Raw genomic sequence first — 17,913 nt, forward strand, 5'->3', positions numbered from 1 at the left:
CTAGCACACCCAGAGAGAGAGTTCCAGCGCACAGCCAGATGAGAAGCCTGCTCGAGGATGCAAGCCAACGCTGCTTCTTTCACCAAGGAAGTCTTGCCTGGTAAACTAAACAGCGTATCGATAGAGTGGACACGTGATTTACATTCTGAAGCAGGCGCCCCGCCTTACGGAACGGCGACGGTTCTCAGGGGGGCCGGGCAGGAGCCGCTCCCCGCGTCTGTCCCAGGGACCCAGCCGCCTGCGGGACCTCCGGCCGCCTCGCAGGAAGCTACGACGCCCAGTCCCACGGCTACCTGTGCAGCGAGGTGTACTCCGCGGACGCGTGCCACACACACTTCAAGTGGGAGGGCGGCCTGAGTGGCGAGGCGAGAGGCCGGCCTGCCGCGCAGACCAGGAAGGCGCTCTTCGGCCCGGGCCTAGGTGTTTGCACCATCCCCCGGGCCTACCGGGCTCTGAGGGCCCTGCCCTGGACCCCCTGCCCCCCTACCCTTGGTTCAGTCACAGAAGAGGTGGCCACACCCACACCCTCTGTGACCTCGGCGTTCCACCCTCCTGCAGCCCCGCCCGCCCCCCCTCCGCCGGTTGCCCTGGGCTACGGAAGCTGCATCCTGGGGCCAGGGGATTCCCAGGAGGCCAAGGGAAGACACGAGGGCCTTAAATGAGTCGCAGAGGCCTTACGTGGGCTTGTGTGGTTGGGTTCACCTCTTACGTTTCACCGAACTCTGCGAGAAGACAGGGACCTGCAGCCTCACAGTTGGGCTCCAAGGTAAGGTGTGCGGGACAGACCTCAAACTGACCCACGGCATGGAGCGACACCCGCCATCGAGAGGTCTACAAGAGAGCCGCTGCAGCTAGCCCACAGGTCCCAGAAAACTAGATTCTTCTTCACGTAAGTGAGTTTTGGGGAGATTTGTTGCAAAGCATTATCACAGCAAGAGCCGACTAGTACAACATTCTCCAAATCACTGCCATGCCCACGGCTGCCACCGTGCCTACGTGTAAGGCAACTGTGATCTCGAAATTTGAGAACTCCTGAATGACTTCTCGGAGCCTCTCCAACACAATGTACGTGGCTAAGGTGTCCCCAGATAACCTCACTAACGTACCACCGAGACCGCCCTAAGCTTTTCTTAAACGCAATGCAACGCTCTTTCTATTCGTTTTCTGTTTCTACGTAGGTAAAATGCTTTCCGTCAATCTAAAAGGATGGAAAATTGGCACAAAACACTCTGTGCATAGTTGTTTCTCACAAAGGAAAATCACAAACGAAACAGGCATTTCACCGGGTGTAGAGCACTAACGCCCCCTAGTGCCTCTAAATGCCAAGTGAACAGCGGCACTTAATTAAATATGGAATCCCAGCTCTCTCCGCTTGAGAGGGAGAGCAAGCCATTCTCAAGTGGAGGAGGGATGTTTTCAGCAGCTATCTGCAACATTCTGTGGACCTGGCCACTGTGTAGCTACAGAGAAACCTTTTGTCTGAGGAAACTAACTAAAGAAACTTGAAAGTGGAAAAAGAGAGAAAGAATGAGACAATACCCTTATCTTGGTGACTCATTCACTTATTCGTTCACTTACCAAATCAAATACCCACTACGTGTAGAGAGTACTGTGCTGAAAACCGCACAGAACACGGAGACGTACCTCCATTCGCAGGGAGGATAGATACCAGAGAGGGAGACAAGATGTAGATTACCTTACGGCAGTTCCGCACATGTCCTGTTAAACGGTTTACAGCTTCAGGGGAGAGAAGGGATCCAGAAATCGCTCGGATTCTCAGTGAAGTCTTCCCAGAGAAGGAGGTGCAAAATAGGTGGACTGGAAGAAACAAAAAAATTAACCTCGTGGGTAGATATGAAACGGAGCACAGGTGCACAGATATTTAGACCCCGTTCTTCCTTGAAACGTCTAGAAAGTGAAACTGAAGCCAAATTACGGAGGGCCTTGAGTGTCAGTCTTAGGAGCCTGGCCGTATGGGGATGACAGCGGGTGCCACGGACGGCTCGGAAGAGGGCAAGGGCATAACCCAAGAGCCCTGGGAGGTGTAGGAGAGGTCGCAGCGAGGGAGGTAGAAAGGCATGCGACTCTCCGAAGCAGTCACCGTAACCCAGGTGTAAACTCATAAACGGTAGACGCGGAGTAAGGGCGACACAGATGGCAGGGAGGAGTACGAGGGACACTAGAAAGGAAAACGCTCAGGGCTTCACTAGGGATTGGGTGCATTCCTTTCTCCCTCTAACAGAGGTTATCAATAACTGGGCTAGTCGCTGGGAACCAAGAGTAAGCAAAACAGGCGTGATCTCTTCTTCCTCACGGACCACGGGGTAAACTTACCTACCTGAGGCTGGATGGGAAAGGCGATGACGGCCATAAGCGAGAGGTGCGTGGTGTCACGTGAGCTACGGTAGGGGGACGTGATGAGTTGAGTAGGTAAGGGGACGCTTTCCTGACCAAGTGACACCTGAGGAGAGATGAGAAGGGTGAGGCGGCATCAGTCAGCTGCAAACTAAACAGAGGGACACTTCCTGCAGAGGGGCAGCACGGGCAATGTGCCGTTGTAAGTATGCAGGCCTGAGAGGAGGCCACTGTGGGCAGGATGACTGAGAATGAAAGGAAGGAGCTGCAAGACCAGGCCGCAGAGATCACGCTCCACCCTGCCCAGGGGATGCCCTGCCCTGCGGACTAGCACACCCAGAGAGAGAGTTCCAGCGCACAGCCAGATGAGAAGCCTGCTCGAGGATGCAAGCCAACGCTGCTTCTTTCACCAAGAAAGTCTTGCCTGGTAAACTAAACAGCGTATCGATAGAGTGGACACGTGATTTACATTCTGAAGCAGGCGCCCCGCCTTACGGAACGGCGACGGTTCTCAGGGGGGCCGGGCAGGAGCCGCTCCGCGCGTCTGTCCCAGGGACCCAGCCGCCTGCGGGACCTCCGGCCGCCTCGCAGGAAGTTACGACGCCCAGTCCCACGGCTACCTGTGCAGCGAGGTGTACTCCGCGGACGCGTGCCACACACACTTCAAGTGGGAGGGCGGCCTGAGTGGCGAGGCGAGAGGCCGGCCTGCCGCGCAGACCAGGAAGGCGCTCTTCGGCCCGGGCCTAGGTGCTTGCGCCACCCCCCTGGGCGTACCGGGCTCTGAGGGCCCTGCCCTGGACCCCCTGCCCCCCTGCCCTTGGTTCAGTCACAGAAGAGGTGGCCACACCCACACCCTCTGTGACCTCGGCGTTCCACCCTCCTGCAGCCCCGCCCGCACCCCTCCGCCGGTTGCCCTGGGCTACGGAAGCTGCATCCTGGGGCCAGGGGGTTCCCAGGAGGCCAAGGGAAGACACGATGGCCTTAAATGAGTCGCAGAGGCCTTACGTGGCCTTGTGTGGTTGGGCTCACCTCTTAGGTTTCAGTGAACTCTGCGAGAAGACAGGGACCTGCAGCCTCACAGTTGGGCTCCACGGTAAGGTGTGCGGGACAGACCTCAAACTGACTCGCGGCATGGAGCGACACCCGCCATCGAGAGGTCTACAGGAGAGCCGCTGCAGCTAGCCCACAGGTCCCAGAAAACTAGATTCTTCTTCACGTAAGTGAGTTTTGGGGAGATTTGTTGCAAAGCATTATCACAGCAAGAGCCGACTAGTACAGCATTCTCCAAATCACTGCCATGCCCACGGCTGCCACCGTGCCTACGTGTAAGGCAACTGTGATCTCGAACTTTGAGAACTCCTGAATGACTTCTCGGAGCCTCTCCAACACAATGTACGTGGCGAAGGTGTCCCCAGATAACCTCACTAACGTACCACCGAGACCGCCCTAAGCTTTTCTTAAACGCAATGCAACGCTCTTTCTATTCGTTTTCTGTTTCTACGTAGATAAAATGCTTTCCGTCAATCTAAAAGGATAGAAAATTGGCACAAAACACTCTGTGCATAGTTGTTTCTCACAAAGGAAAATCACAAACGAAACAGGCATTTCACCGGGTGTAGAGCACTAACGCCCCCTAGTGCCTCTAAATGCCAAGTGAACAGCGGCACTTAATTAAATATGGAATCCCAGCTCTCTCCGCTTGAGAGGGAGAGCAAGCCATTCTCAAGTGGAGGAGGGATGTTTTCAGCAGCTATCTGCAACATTCTGTGGACCTGGCCACTGCGTAGCTACAGAGAAACCTTTTGTCTGAGGAAACTAACTAAAGAAACTTGAAAGTGGAAAAAGAGAGAAAGAATGAGACAATACCTTTATCTTGGTGACTCATTCACTTATTCGTTCACTTACCAAATCAAATACCCACTACGAGTAGAGAGTACTGTGCTGAAAACCGCACAGAACACGGAGACGTACCCCCATTCGCAGGGAGGTTAGATACCAGAGAGGGAGACAAGATGTAGATTACCTTACGGCAGTTCCGCACATGTCCTGTTAAACGGTTTACAGCTTCAGGGGAGAGAAGGGATCCAGAAATCGCTCGGATTCTCAGTGAAGTCTTCCCAGAGAAGGAGGTGCAAAATAGGTGGACTGGAAGAAACAAAAAAATTAACCTCGTGGGTAGATATGAAACGGAGCAGAGGTGCACAGATAATTAGACCACGTTCTTCCTTGAAACGTCTAGAAAGTGAAACTGAAGCCAAATTACGGAGGGCCTTGAGTGTCAGTCTTAGGAGCCTGGCCGTATGGGGTTGACAGCGGGTGCCACGGACGGCTCGGAAGAGGGCAAGGGCATAACCCAAGAGCCCTGGGAGGTGTAGGAGAGGTCGCAGCGAGGGAGGTAGAAAGGCATGCGATTCTCCGAAGCAGTCACCGAAACCCAGGTGTAAACTCATAAACGGTAGACGCGGAGTAAGGGCGACACAGATGGCAGGGAGGAGTACGAGGGACACTAGAAAGGAAAACGGTCAGGGCTTCACCAGGGATTGGGTGCATTCCTTTCTCCCTCTAACAGAGGTTATCAGTAACCGGGCTAGTCGCTGGGAATCAAGAGTAAGCAAAACAGGCGTGATCTCTTCTTCCTCACGGACCACGGGGTAAACTTACCTACCTGAGGCTGGATGGGAAAGGCGATGACGGCCATAAGCGAGAGGTGCGTGGTGTCACGTGAGCTACGGTAGGAGGACGTGATGAGTTGAGTAGGTAAGGGGACGCTTTCCTGACCAAGTGACACCTGAGGAGAGATGAGAAGGGTGAGGCGGCATCAGTCAGCTGCAAACTAAACAGAGGGACACTTCCTGCAGAGGGGCAGCACGGGCAATGCGCCGTTGTAAGTATGCAGGCCTGAGAGGAGGCCACTGTGGGCAGGATGATCGAGAATGAAAGGAAGGAGCTGCAAGACGAGGCCGCAGAGATCACGCTCCACCCTGCCCAGGGGATGCCCTGCCCTGCGGACTAGCACACCCAGAGAGAGAGTTCCAGCGCACAGCCAGATGAGAAGCCTGCTCGAGGATGCAAGCCAACGCTGCTTCTTTCACCAAGAAAGTCTTGCCTGGTAAACTAAACAGCGTATCGATAGAGTGGACACGTGATTTACATTCTGCAGCAGGCGCCCCGCCTTACGGAACGGCGACGGTTCTCAGGGGGGCCGGGCAGGAGCCGCTCCGCGCGTCTGTCCCAGGGACCCAGCCGCCTGCGGGACCGCCGGCCGCCTCGCAGGAAGCTACGACGCCCAGTCCCACGGCTACCTGTGCAGCGAGGTGTACTCCGCGGACGCGTGCCACACACACTTCAAGTGGGAGGGCGGCCTGAGTGGCGAGGCGAGAGGCCGGCCTGCCGCGCAGACCAGGAAGGCGCTCTTCGGCCCGGGCCTAGGTGCTTGCGCCACCCCCCTGGGCCTACCGGGCTCTGAGGGCCCTGCCCTGGACCCCCTGCCCCCCTGCCCTTGGTTCAGTCACAGAAGAGGTGGCCACACCCACACCCTCTGTGACCTCGGCGTTCCACCCTCCTGCAGCCCCGCCCGCCCCCCCCTCCGCCGGTTGCCCTGGGCTACGGAAGCTGCATCCTGGGGCCAGGGGGTTCCCAGGAGGCCAAGGGAAGACACGATGGCCTTAAATGAGTCGCAGAGGCCTTACGTGGCCTTGTGTGGTTGGGCTCACCTCTTAGGTTTCAGTGAACTCTGCGAGAAGACAGGGACCTGCAGCCTCACAGTTGGGCTCCAAGGTAAGGTGTGCGGGACAGACCTCAAACTGACCCGCGGCATGGAGCGACACCCGCCATCGAGAGGTCGACAAGAGAGCCGCTGCAGCTAGCCCACAGGTCCGAGAAAACTAGATTCTTCTTCACGTAAGTGAGTTTTGGGGAGATTTGTTGCAAAGCATTATCACAGCAAGAGCCGACTAGTACAACATTCTCCAAATCACTGCCATGCCCACGGCTGCCACCGTGCCTACGTGTAAGGCAACTGTGATCTCGAACTTTGAGAACTCCTGAATGACTTCTCGGAGCCTCTCCAACACAATGTACGTGGCGAAGGTGTCCCCAGATAACCTCACTAACGTACCACCGAGACCGCCCTAAGCTTTTCTTAAACGCAATGCAACGCTCTTTCTATTCGTTTTCTGTTTCTACGTGGGTAAAATGCTTTCCGTCACTCTAAAAGGATGGAAAATTGGCACAAAACACTCTGTGCATAGTTGTTTTTCACAAAGGAATATCACAAACGAAACAGGCATTTCACCGGGTGTAGAGCACTAACGCCCCCTAGTGCCTCTAAATGCCAAGTGAACAGCGGCACTTAATTAAATATGGAATCCCAGCTCTCTCCGCTTGAGAGGGAGAGCAAGCCATTCTCAAGTGGAGGAGGGATGTTTTCAGCAGCTATCTGCAACATTCTGTGGACCTGGCCACTGCGTAGCTACAGAGAAACCTTTTGTCTGAGGAAACTAACTAAAGAAACTTGAAAGTGGAAAAAGAGAGAAAGAATGAGACAATACCCTTATCTTGGTGACTCATTCACTTATTCGTTCACTTACCAAATCAAATACCCACTACGTGTAGAGAGTACTGTGCTGAAAACCGCACAGAACACGGAGACGTACCTCCATTCGCAGGGAGGATAGATACCAGAGAGGGAGACAAGATGTAGATTACCTTACGGCAGTTCCGCACATGTCCTGTTGAAGTGTTTGCAGCTTCAGGGGAGAGAATGGATCCAGAAATCGCTTGGATTCTCAGTGAAGTCTTCCCAGAGAAGGAGGTGCAAAATAGGCGGACTGGAAGAAACAAAAAAATTAACCTCGTGGGTAGATATGAAACGGAGCAGAGGTTCACAGATATTTAGACCCCGTTCTTTCTTGAAACGTCTAGAAAGTGAAACTGAAGCCAAATTACGGAGGGCCTTGAGTGTCAGTCTTCGGAGCTTGGCCGTACGGCGTTGACAGCGGGTGCCACGGACGGCTCGGACGAGGGCAAGGGCATAACCCAAGAGCCCTGGGAGGTGTAGGAGAGGTCGCAGCGAGGGAGATAGAAAGGCATGCGATTCTCCGGAGCAGTCACCGTAACCCAGGCGTAAACTCATAAACGGTAGACGCCGAGTAAGGGCGACACAGATGGCAGGGAGGAGTACGAGGGACACTAGAAAGGAAAACGCTCAGGGCTTCACCAGGGATTGGGTGCATTCCTTTCTCCCTCTAACAGAGGTTATCAGTAACCGGGCTAGTCGCTGGGAATCAAGAGTAAGCAAAACCGGCGTGATCTCTTCTTCCTCACGGACCACGGGGTAAACTTACCTACCTGAAACTGGACGGGAAAGGCGATGACGGCCATAAGCGAGAGGTGCGTGGTGTCACGTGAGCTACGGTAGGGGGACGTGATGAGCTGAGTAGGTAAGGGGACGCTTTCTTGACCAAGTGACACCTGAGAAGAGATGAGAAGGGTGAGGTGGCATCAGTCAGCTGCAAACTAAACAGAGGGACACTGCCTGCAGAGGGGCAGCACGGGCAATGCGCCGTTGTAAGTATGCAGGCCTGAGAGGAGGCCACTGTGGGCAGGATGACTGAGAATGAAAGGAAGGAGCTGCAAGACGAGGCCGCAGAGATCACGCTCCACCCTGCCCAGGCGATGCCCTGCGCTGCGGACTAGCACACCCAGAGAGAGAGTACCGGTGCACAGCCAGCCGAGAAGCCTGCTCGAGAATGCAAGGCAAGGCTGCTTCTTTCACCAAGAAAGTCTTGCCTGGTAAACTAAACGGCGTATCGATGGAGCGGACACGTGATTTTACATTCTGAAGCAGGCGCCCCGCATTACGGAACGGCGACGGTTCTCAGGGGGGCCGGGCAGGAGCCGCTCCACGCGTCTGTCCCAGGGACCCACCCGCCTGCGGGACCTCCGACCGCCGCGCAGGAAGCTACGACGCCCAGTCCCGTGGCTACCTGTGCAGCGAGGTGTACTCCGCGGACGCGTGCCACACACACTTCAAGTGGGAGGGCGGCCTGAGTGGCAAGGCGAGAGGCCGGCCTGCCGCGCGTACCCAGAAGGCGCTCTTCGGCCTGGGCCTAGGTGCTTGCGCCGCCCCCCTGGGCCTACCGGGCTCTGAGGGCCCTGCCCTGGACCCCCTGCCCCCCTGCCCTTGGTTCAGTCACAGCAGAGGTGGCCACACCCACACCCTCTGTGACCTCGGCGTTCCACCCTCCTGCAGCCCCGCCCGCCCCCCCCTCCGCCGGTTGCCCTGGGCTACGGAAGCTGCATCCTGGGGCCAGGGGGTTCCCAGGAGGCCAAGGGAAGACACGATGGCCTTAAATGAGTCGCAGAGGCCTTACGTGGGCTTGTGTGGTTGGGTTCACCTCTTACGTTTCACCGAACTCTGCGAGAAGACAGGGACCTGCAGCCTCACAGTTGGGCTCCACGGTAAGGTGTGCGGGACAGACCTCAAACTGACCCACGGCATGGAGCGACACCCGCCATCGAGAGGTCTACAAGAGAGCCGCTGCAGCTAGCCCACAGGTCCCAGAAAACTAAGATGCCTCTTTATGTAAGTGAGTTTTGGGGAGATTTGTTGCAAAGCATTATCGCAGCAAGAGCTGACTAATACAACGTTCTCCAAATCACTGCCATGTCCACGGCTGCCACCGTGCCTACGTGTAAGGCAACTGTGTCCTCGAACTTTGAGAACTCCTGAATTCTCGGTGCCTCTCCAACACAATGTACGTGGCTAAGGTGTCCCCAGATAACTTCACTAACGTACCACCGAGACCGCCCTAAGCTTTTATTGAACGTAATGCAATGCTCTTTCTATTCGTTCTCTGTTTCTACGTGGGTAAAATGCTTTCCGTCACTCTAAAAGGATGGAAAATCGGCACAAAACACTCTGTGGATAGTTGTTTGTCACAAAGGAAAATCACAAACGAAACAGGCATTTCGCCGGGTGTAGAGCACTAACGCCCCCTAGTGCCTCTCAATGCCAAGTGGACAGAGGCACTTCATTAAATATCGAATCCCAGCTCTCTCCGCTTGAGAGGGAGAGCAAGCCATTCTCAGGTGGAGGAGGGATGTTTTCAGCAGCTATCTGCAACATTCTGTGGACCTGGCCACTGTGTAGCTACAAAGAAACCTTTTGTCTGAGGAAACTAACTAAAGAAACTTGAAAGTGGAGGAAGAGAGAAAGAATGAGACAACACCCTCATCTCGGTGACTCATCCACTTATTCGTTCACTTACCAAATCAAATATCCACTACGCGTAGAGAGTCCTGGGCTGAAAACCCGCACAGAACACGGAGACGTACCCCCATTCGCAGGGAGGTTAGATACCAGAGAGGGAGACAAGATGTAGATTACCTTACGGCAGTTCCGCACATGTCCTGTTGAAGTGTTTGCAGCTTCAGGGGAGAGAAGGGATCCAGAAATCGCTTGGATTCTCAGTGAAGTCTTCCCAGAGAAGGAGGTGCAAAATAGGCGGACTGGAAGAAACAAAAAAATTAACCTCGTGGGTAGATATGAAACGGAGCAGAGGTTCACAGATATTTAGACCCCGTTCTTTCTTGAAACGTCTAGAAAGTGAAACTGAAGCCAAATTACGGAGGGCCTTGAGTGTCAGTCTTCGGAGCTTGGCCGTACGGGGTTGACAGCGGGTGCCACGGACGGCTCGGACGAGGGCAAGGGCATAACCCAAGAGCCCTGGGAGGTGTAGGAGAGGTCGCAGCGAGGGAGATAGAAAGGCATGCGATTCTCCGGAGCAGTCACCGTAACCCAGGCGTAAACTCATAAACGGTAGACGCCGAGTAAGGGCGACACAGATGGCAGGGAGGAGTACGAGGGACACTAGAAAGGAAAACGCTCAGGGCTTCACCAGGGATTGGGTGCATTCCTTTCTCCCTCTAACAGAGGTTATCAGTAACCGGGCTAGTCGCTGGGAATCAAGAGTAAGCAAAACAGGCGTGATCTCTTCTTCCTCACGGACCACGGGGTAAACTTACCTACCTGAAACTGGACGGGAAAGGCGATGACGGCCATAAGCGAGAGGTGCGTGGTGTCACGTGAGCTACGGTAGGGGGACGTGATGAGCTGAGTAGGTAAGGGGACGCTTTCTTGACCAAGTGACACCTGAGAAGAGATGAGAAGGGTGAGGCGGCATCAGTCAGCTGCAAACTAAACAGAGGGACACTGCCTGCAGAGGGGCAGCACGGGCAATGCGCCGTTGTAAGTATGCAGGCCTGAGAGGAGGCCACTGTGGGCAGGATGACTGAGAATGAAAGGAAGGAGCTGCAAGACGAGGCCGCAGAGATCACGCTCCACCCTGCCCAGGCGATGCCCTGCCCTGCGGACTAGCACACCCAGAGAGAGAGTACCGGTGCACAGCCAGCCGAGAAGCCTGCTCGAGAATGCAAGGCAAGGCTGCTTCTTTCACCAAGAAAGTCTTGCCTGGTAAACTAAACGGCGTATCGATGGAGCGGACACGTGATTTTACATTCTGAAGCAGGCGCCCCGCCTTACGGAACGGCGACGGTTCTCAGGGGGGCCGGGCAGGAGCCGCTCCGCGCGTCTGTCCCAGGGACCCACCCGCCTGCGGGACCTCCGGCCGCCTCGCAGGAAGCTACGACGCCCAGTCCCGTGGCTACCTGTGCAGCGAGGTGTACTCCGCGGACGCGTGCCACACACACTTCAAGTGGGAGGGCGGCCTGAGTGGCAAGGCGAGAGGCCGGCCTGCCGCGCGTACCAAGAAGGCGCTCTTCGGCCTGGGCCTAGGTGCTTGCGCCGCCCCCCTGGGCCTACCGGGCTCTGAGGGCCCTGCCCTGGACCCCCTGCCCCCCTGCCCTTGGTTCAGTCACAGCAGAGGTGGCCACACCCACACCCTCTGTGACCTCGGCGTTCCACCCTCCTGCAGCCCCGCCCGCCCCCCCCTCTGCCGGTTGCCCTGGGCTACGGAAGCTGCATCCTGGGGCCAGTGGGTTCCCAGGAGGCCAAGGGAAGACACGAGGGCCTTAAATGAGTCGCAGAGGCCTTACGTGGGCTTGTGTGGTTGGGTTCACCTCTTACGTTTCACCGAACTCTGCGAGAAGACAGGGACCTGCAGCCTCACAGTTGGGCTCCACGGTAAGGTGTGCGGGACAGACCTCAAACTGACCCACGGCATGGAGCGACACCCGCCATCGAGAGGTCTACAAGAGAGCCGCTGCAGCTAGCCCACAGGTCCCAGAAAACTAAGATGCCTCTTTATGTAAGTGAGTTTTGGGGAGATTTGTTGCAAAGCATTATCGCAGCAAGAGCTGACTAATACAACGTTCTCCAAATCACTGCCATGTCCACGGCTGCCACCGTGCCTACGTGTAAGGCAACTGTGTCCTCGGACTTTGAGAACTCCTGAATTCTCGGTGCCTCTCCAACACAATGTACGTGGCTAAGGTGTCCCCAGATAACTTCACTAACGTACCACCGAGACCGCCCTAAGCTTTTATTGAACGTAATGCAATGCTCTTTCTATTCGTTCTCTGTTTCTACGTGGGTAAAATGCTTTCCGTCACTCTAAAAGGATGGAAAATCGGCACAAAACACTCTGTGGATAGTTGTTTTTCACAAAGGAAAATCACAAACGAAACAGGCATTTCGCCGGGTGTAGAGCACTAACGCCCCCTAGTGCCTCTCAATGCCAAGTGGACAGAGGCACTTCATTAAATATCGAATCCCAGCTCTCTCCGCTTGAGAGGGAGAGCAAGCCATTCTCAGGTGGAGGAGGGATGTTTTCAGCAGCTATCTGCAACATTCTGTGGACCTGGCCACTGTGTAGCTACAAAGAAACCTTTTGTCTGAGGAAACTAACTAAAGAAACTTGAAAGTGGAGGAAGAGAGAAAGAATGAGACAACACCCTCATCTCGGTGACTCATCCACTTATTCGTTCACTTACCAAATCAAATATCCACTACGCGTAGAGAGTCCTGGGCTGAAAACCTGCACAGAACACGGAGACGTACCCCCATTCGCAGGGAGGTTAGATACCAGAGAGGGAGACAAGATGTAGATTACCTTACGGCAGTTCCGCACATGTCCTGTTAAAGTGTTTGCAGCTTCAGGGGAGAGAAGGGATCCAGAAATCGCTTGGATTCTCAGTGAAGTCTTCCCAGAGAAGGAGGTGCAAAATAGGCGGACTGGAAGAAACAAAAAAATTAACCTCGTGGGTAGATATGAAACGGAGCAGAGGTTCACAGATATTTAGACCCCGTTCTTTCTTGAAACGTCTAGAAAGTGAAACTGAAGTCAAATTACGGAGGGCCTTGAGTGTCAGTCTTCGGAGCTTGGCCGTACGGCGTTGACAGCGGGTGCCACGGACGGCTCGGACGAGGGCAAGGGCATAACCCAAGAGCCCTGGGAGGTGTAGGAGAGGTCGCAGCGAGGGAGATAGAAAGGCATGCGATTCTCCGGAGCAGTCACCGTAACCCAGGCGTAAACTCATAAACGGTAGACGCCGAGTAAGGGCGACACAGATGGCAGGGAGGAGTACGAGGGACACTAGAAAGGAAAACGCTCAGGGCTTCACCAGGGATTGGGTGCATTCCTTTCTCCCTCTAACAGAGGTTATCAGTAACCGGGCTAGTCGCTGGGAATCAAGAGTAAGCAAAACAGGCGTGATCTCTTCTTCCTCACGGACCACGGGGTAAACTTACCTACCTGAAACTGGATGGGAAAGGTGATGACGGCCATAAGCGAGAGGTGCGTGGTGTCACGTGAGCTACGGTAGGGGGACGTGATGAGCTGAGTAGGTAAGGGGACGCTTTCTTGACCAAGTGACACCTGAGAAGAGATGAGAAGGGTGAGGCGGCATCAGTCAGCTGCAAACTAAACAGAGGGACACTGCCTGCAGAGGGGCAGCACGGGCAATGCGCCGTTGTAAGTATGCAGGCCTGAGAGGAGGCCACTGTGGGCAGGATGACTGAGAATGAAAGGAAGGAGCTGCAAGATGAGGCCGCAGAGATCACGCTCCACCCTGCCCAGGCGATGCCCTGCCCTGCGGACTAGCACACCCAGAGAGAGAGTACCGGTGCACAGCCAGCCGAGAAGCCTGCTCGAGAATGCAAGGCAAGGCTGCTTCTTTCACCAAGAAAGTCTTGCCTGGTAAACTAAACGGCGTATCGATGGAGCGGACACGTGATTTTACATTCTGCAGCAGGCGCCCCGCCTTACGGAACGGCGACGGTTCTCAGGGGGGCCGGGCAGGAGCCGCTCCGCGCGCCTGTCCCAGGGACCCACCCGCATGCGGGACCTCCGGCCGCCTCGCAGGAAGCTACGACGCCCAGTCCCGTGGCTACCTGTGCAGCGAGGTGTACTCCGCGGACGCGTGCCACACACACTTCAAGTGGGAGGGCGGCCTGAGTGGCAAGGCGAGAGGCCGGCCTGCCGCGCGTACCAAGAAGGCGCTCTTCGGCCTGGGCCTAGGTGCTTGCGCCGCCCCCCTGGGCCTACCGGGCTCTGAGGGCCCTGCCCTGGACCCCCTGCCCCCCTGCCCTTGGTTCAGTCACAGCAGAGGTGGCCACACCCACACCCTCTGTGACCTCGGCGTTCCACCCTCCTGCAGCCCCGCCCGCCCCCCCCTCCGCCGGTTGCCCTGGGCTACGGAAGCTGCATCCTGGGGCCAGGGGGTTCCCAGGAGGCCAAGGGAAGACACGAGGGCCTTAAATGAGTCGCAGAGGCCTTACGTGGGCTTGTGTGGTTGGGTTCACCTCTTACGTTTCACCGAACTCTGCGAGAAGACAGGGACCTGCAGCCTCACAGTTGGGCTCCACGGTAAGGTGTGCGGGACAGACCTCAAACTGACCCACGGCATGGAGCGACACCCGCCATCGAGAGGTCTACAAGAGAGCCGCTGCAGCTAGCCCACAGGTCCCAGAAAACTAGATGCCTCTTTATGTAAGTGAGTTTTGGGGAGATTTGTTGCAAAGCATTATCGCAGCAAGAGCTGACTAATACAACGTTCTCCAAATCACTGCCATGTCCACGGCTGCCACCGTGCCTACGTGTAAGGCAACTGTGTCCTCGAACTTTGAGAACTCCTGAATTCTCGGTGCCTCTCCAACACAATGTACGTGGCTAAGGTGTCCCCAGATAACTTCACTAACGTACCACCGAGACCGCCCTAAGCTTTTATTGAACGTAATGCAATGCTCTTTCTATTCGTTCTCTGTTTCTACGTGGGTAAAATGCTTTCCGTCACTCTAAAAGGATGGAAAATCGGCACAAAACACTCTGTGGATAGTTGTTTTTCACAAAGGAAAATCACAAACGAAACAGGCATTTCGCCGGGTGTAGAGCACTAACGCCCCCTAGTGCCTCTCAATGCCAAGTGGACAGAGGCACTTCATTAAATATCGAATCCCAGCTCTCTCCGCTTGAGAGGGAGAGCAAGCCATTCTCAGGTGGAGGAGGGATGTTTTCAGCAGCTATCTGCAACATTCTGTGGACCTGGCCACTGTGTAGCTACAAAGAAACCTTTTGTCTGAGGAAACTAACTAAAGAAACTTGAAAGTGGAGGAAGAGAGAAAGAATGAGACAACACCCTCATCTCGGTGACTCATCCACTTATTCGTTCACTTACCAAATCAAATATCCACTACGCGTAGAGAGTCCTGGGCTGAAAACCCGCACAGAACACGGAGACGTACCCCCATTCGCAGGGAGGTTAGATACCAGAGAGGGAGACAAGATGTAGATTACCTTACGGCAGTTCCGCACATGTCCTGTTAAAGTGTTTGCAGCTTCAGGGGAGAGAAGGGATCCAGAAATCGCTTGGATTCTCAGTGAAGTCTTCCCAGAGAAGGAGGTGCAAAATAGGCGGACTGGAAGAAACAAAAAAATTAACCTCGTGGGTAGATATGAAACGGAGCAGAGGTTCACAGATATTTAGACCCCGTTCTTTCTTGAAACGTCTAGAAAGTGAAACTGAAGCCAAATTACGGAGGGCCTTGAGTGTCAGTCTTCGGAGCTTGGCCGTACGGGGTTGACAGCGGGTGCCACGGACGGCTCGGACGAGGGCAAGGGCATAACCCAAGAGCCCTGGGAGGTGTAGGAGAGGTCGCAGCGAGGGAGATAGAAAGGCATGCGATTCTCCGGAGCAGTCACCGTAACCCAGGCGTAAACTCATAAACGGTAGACGCCGAGTAAGGGCGACACAGATGGCAGGGAGGAGTACGAGGGACACTAGAAAGGAAAACGCTCAGGGCTTCACCAGGGATTGGGTGCATTCCTTTCTCCCTCTAACAGAGGTTATCAGTAACCGGGCTAGTCGCTGGGAATCAAGAGTAAGCAAAACAGGCGTGATCTCTTCTTCCTCACGGACCACGGGGTAAACTTACCTACCTGAAACTGGATGGGAAAGGCGATGACGGCCATAAGCGAGAGGTGCGTGGTGTCACGTGAGCTACGGTAGGGGGACGTGATGAGCTGAGTAGGTAAGGGGACGCTTTCTTGACCAAGTGACACCTGAGAAGAGATGAGAAGGGTGAGGCGGCATCAGTCAGCTGCAAACTAAACAGAGGGACACTGCCTGCAGAGGGGCAGCACGGGCAATGCGCCGTTGTAAGTATGCAGGCCTGAGAGGAGGCCACTGTGGGCAGGATGACTGAGAATGAAAGGAAGGAGCTGCAAGACGAGGCCGCAGAGATCACGCTCCACCCTGCCCAGGCGATGCCCTGCCCTGCGGACTAGCACACCCAGAGAGAGAGTACCGGTGCACAGCCAGCCGAGAAGCCTGCTCGAGAATGCAAGGCAAGGCTGCTTCTTTCACCAAGAAAGTCTTGCCTGGTAAACTAAACGGCGTATCGATGGAGCGGACACGTGATTTTACATTCTGCAGCAGGCGCCCCGCCTTACGGAACGGCGACGGTTCTCAGGGGGGCCGGGCAGGAGCCGCCCCGCGCGCCTGTCCCAGGGACCCACCCGCATGCGGGACCTCCGGCCGCCTCGCAGGAAGCTACGACGCCCAGTCCCGTGGCTACCTGTGCAGCGAGGTGTACTCCGCGGACGCGTGCCACACACACTTCAAGTGGGAGGGCGGCCTGAGTGGCAAGGCGAGAGGCCGGCCTGCCGCGCGTACCAAGAAGGCGCTCTTCGGCCTGGGCCTAGGTGCTTGCGCCGCCCCCCTGGGCCTACCGGGCTCTGAGGGCCCTGCCCTGGACCCCCTGCCCCCCTGCCCTTGGTTCAGTCACAGCAGAGGTGGCCACACCCACACCCTCTGTGACCTCGGCGTTCCACCCTCCTGCAGCCCCGCCCGCCCCCCCTCCGCCGGTTGCCCTGGGCTACGGAAGCTGCATCCTGGGGCCAGGGGGTTCCCAGGAGGCCAAGGGAAGACACGAGGGCCTTAAATGAGTCGCAGAGGCCTTACGTGGGCTTGTGTGGTTGGGTTCACCTCTTACGTTTCACCGAACTCTGCGAGAAGACAGGGACCTGCAGCCTCACAGTTGGGCTCCACGGTAAGGTGTGCGGGACAGACCTCAAACTGACCCACGGCATGGAGCGACACCCGCCATCGAGAGGTCTACAAGAGAGCCGCTGCAGCTAGCCCACAGGTCCCAGAAAACTAGATGCCTCTTTATGTAAGTGAGTTTTGGGGAGATTTGTTGCAAAGCATTATCGCAGCAAGAGCTGACTAATACAACGTTCTCCAAATCACTGCCATGTCCACGGCTGCCACCGTGCCTACGTGTAAGGCAACTGTGTCCTCGAACTTTGAGAACTCCTGAATTCTCGGTGCCTCTCCAACACAATGTACGTGGCTAAGGTGTCCCCAGATAACTTCACTAACGTACCACCGAGACCGCCCTAAGCTTTTATTGAACGTAATGCAACGCTCTTTCTATTCGTTCTCTGTTTCTACGTGGGTAAAATGCTTTCCGTCACTCTAAAAGGATGGAAAATCGGCACAAAACACTCTGTGGATAGTTGTTTTTCAGAAAGGAAAATCACAAACGAAACAGGCATTTCGCCGGGTGTAGAGCACTAACGCCCCCTAGTGCCTCTCAATGCCAAGTGGACAGAGGCACTTCATTAAATATCGAATCCCAGCTCTCTCCGCTTGAGAGGGAGAGCAAGCCATTCTCAGGTGGAGGAGGGATGTTTTCAGCAGCTATCTGCAACATTCTGTGGACCTGGCCACTGTGTAGCTACAAAGAAACCTTTTGTCTGAGGAAACTAACTAAAGAAACTTGAAAGTGGAGGAAGAGAGAAAGAATGAGACAACACCCTCATCTCGGTGACTCATCCACTTATTCGTTCACTTACCAAATCAAATATCCACTACACGTAGAGAGTCCTGGGCTGAAAACCCGCACAGAACACGGAGACGTACCCCCATTCGCAGGGAGGTTAGATACCAGAGAGGGAGACAAGATGTAGATTACCTTACGGCAGTTCCGCACATGTCCTGTTAAAGTGTTTGCAGCTTCAGGGGAGAGAAGGGATCCAGAAATCGCTTGGATTCTCAGTGAAGTCTTCCCAGAGAAGGAGGTGCAAAATAGGCGGA

At 55.3% G+C, this 17,913-nt stretch overlaps 3 long non-coding RNA genes across 5 annotated transcripts; all 3 read right to left on the bottom strand.

Annotated features, from left to right (window-relative positions):
* Positions 1-743: 743 nt before the first annotated feature.
* LOC141278101 (uncharacterized) lies at positions 744-7,190 on the bottom strand. 3 transcript variants are annotated; one of them, XR_012330400.1, is made up of 6 exons: positions 7,063-7,190; positions 5,021-5,143; positions 4,379-4,500; positions 2,339-2,461; positions 1,697-1,818; positions 744-831 (listed from the first exon to the last, which is right to left on the bottom strand). It is a non-coding gene; the product is annotated as an uncharacterized lncRNA (long non-coding RNA). The 3 variants fall into 3 exon arrangements; XR_012330399.1 differs by lacking the exon at positions 7,063-7,190 and adding an exon at positions 6,069-6,195; XR_012330401.1 differs by lacking the exons at positions 5,021-5,143; positions 7,063-7,190 and adding an exon at positions 6,069-6,120.
* Positions 7,191-7,706: 516 nt separating this feature from the next.
* On the bottom strand, positions 7,707-12,628 carry LOC141278102 (uncharacterized). Its single transcript, XR_012330402.1, has 4 exons — positions 12,429-12,628; positions 10,388-10,510; positions 9,746-9,867; positions 7,707-7,827 (listed from the first exon to the last, which is right to left on the bottom strand). It is a non-coding gene; the product is annotated as an uncharacterized lncRNA (long non-coding RNA).
* A 45-nt stretch (positions 12,629-12,673) lies between these two features.
* LOC141278103 (uncharacterized) lies at positions 12,674-17,913 on the bottom strand. The gene is made up of 4 exons (XR_012330403.1): positions 17,792-17,913; positions 15,753-15,875; positions 15,111-15,232; positions 12,674-13,193 (listed from the first exon to the last, which is right to left on the bottom strand). It is a non-coding gene; the product is annotated as an uncharacterized lncRNA (long non-coding RNA).

The sequence above is a fragment of the Tursiops truncatus genome, chromosome 1 (genome assembly GCF_011762595.2).
Source record: "Tursiops truncatus isolate mTurTru1 chromosome 1, mTurTru1.mat.Y, whole genome shotgun sequence".
Classification (NCBI taxonomy): Eukaryota; Metazoa; Chordata; class Mammalia; order Artiodactyla; family Delphinidae; genus Tursiops; species Tursiops truncatus.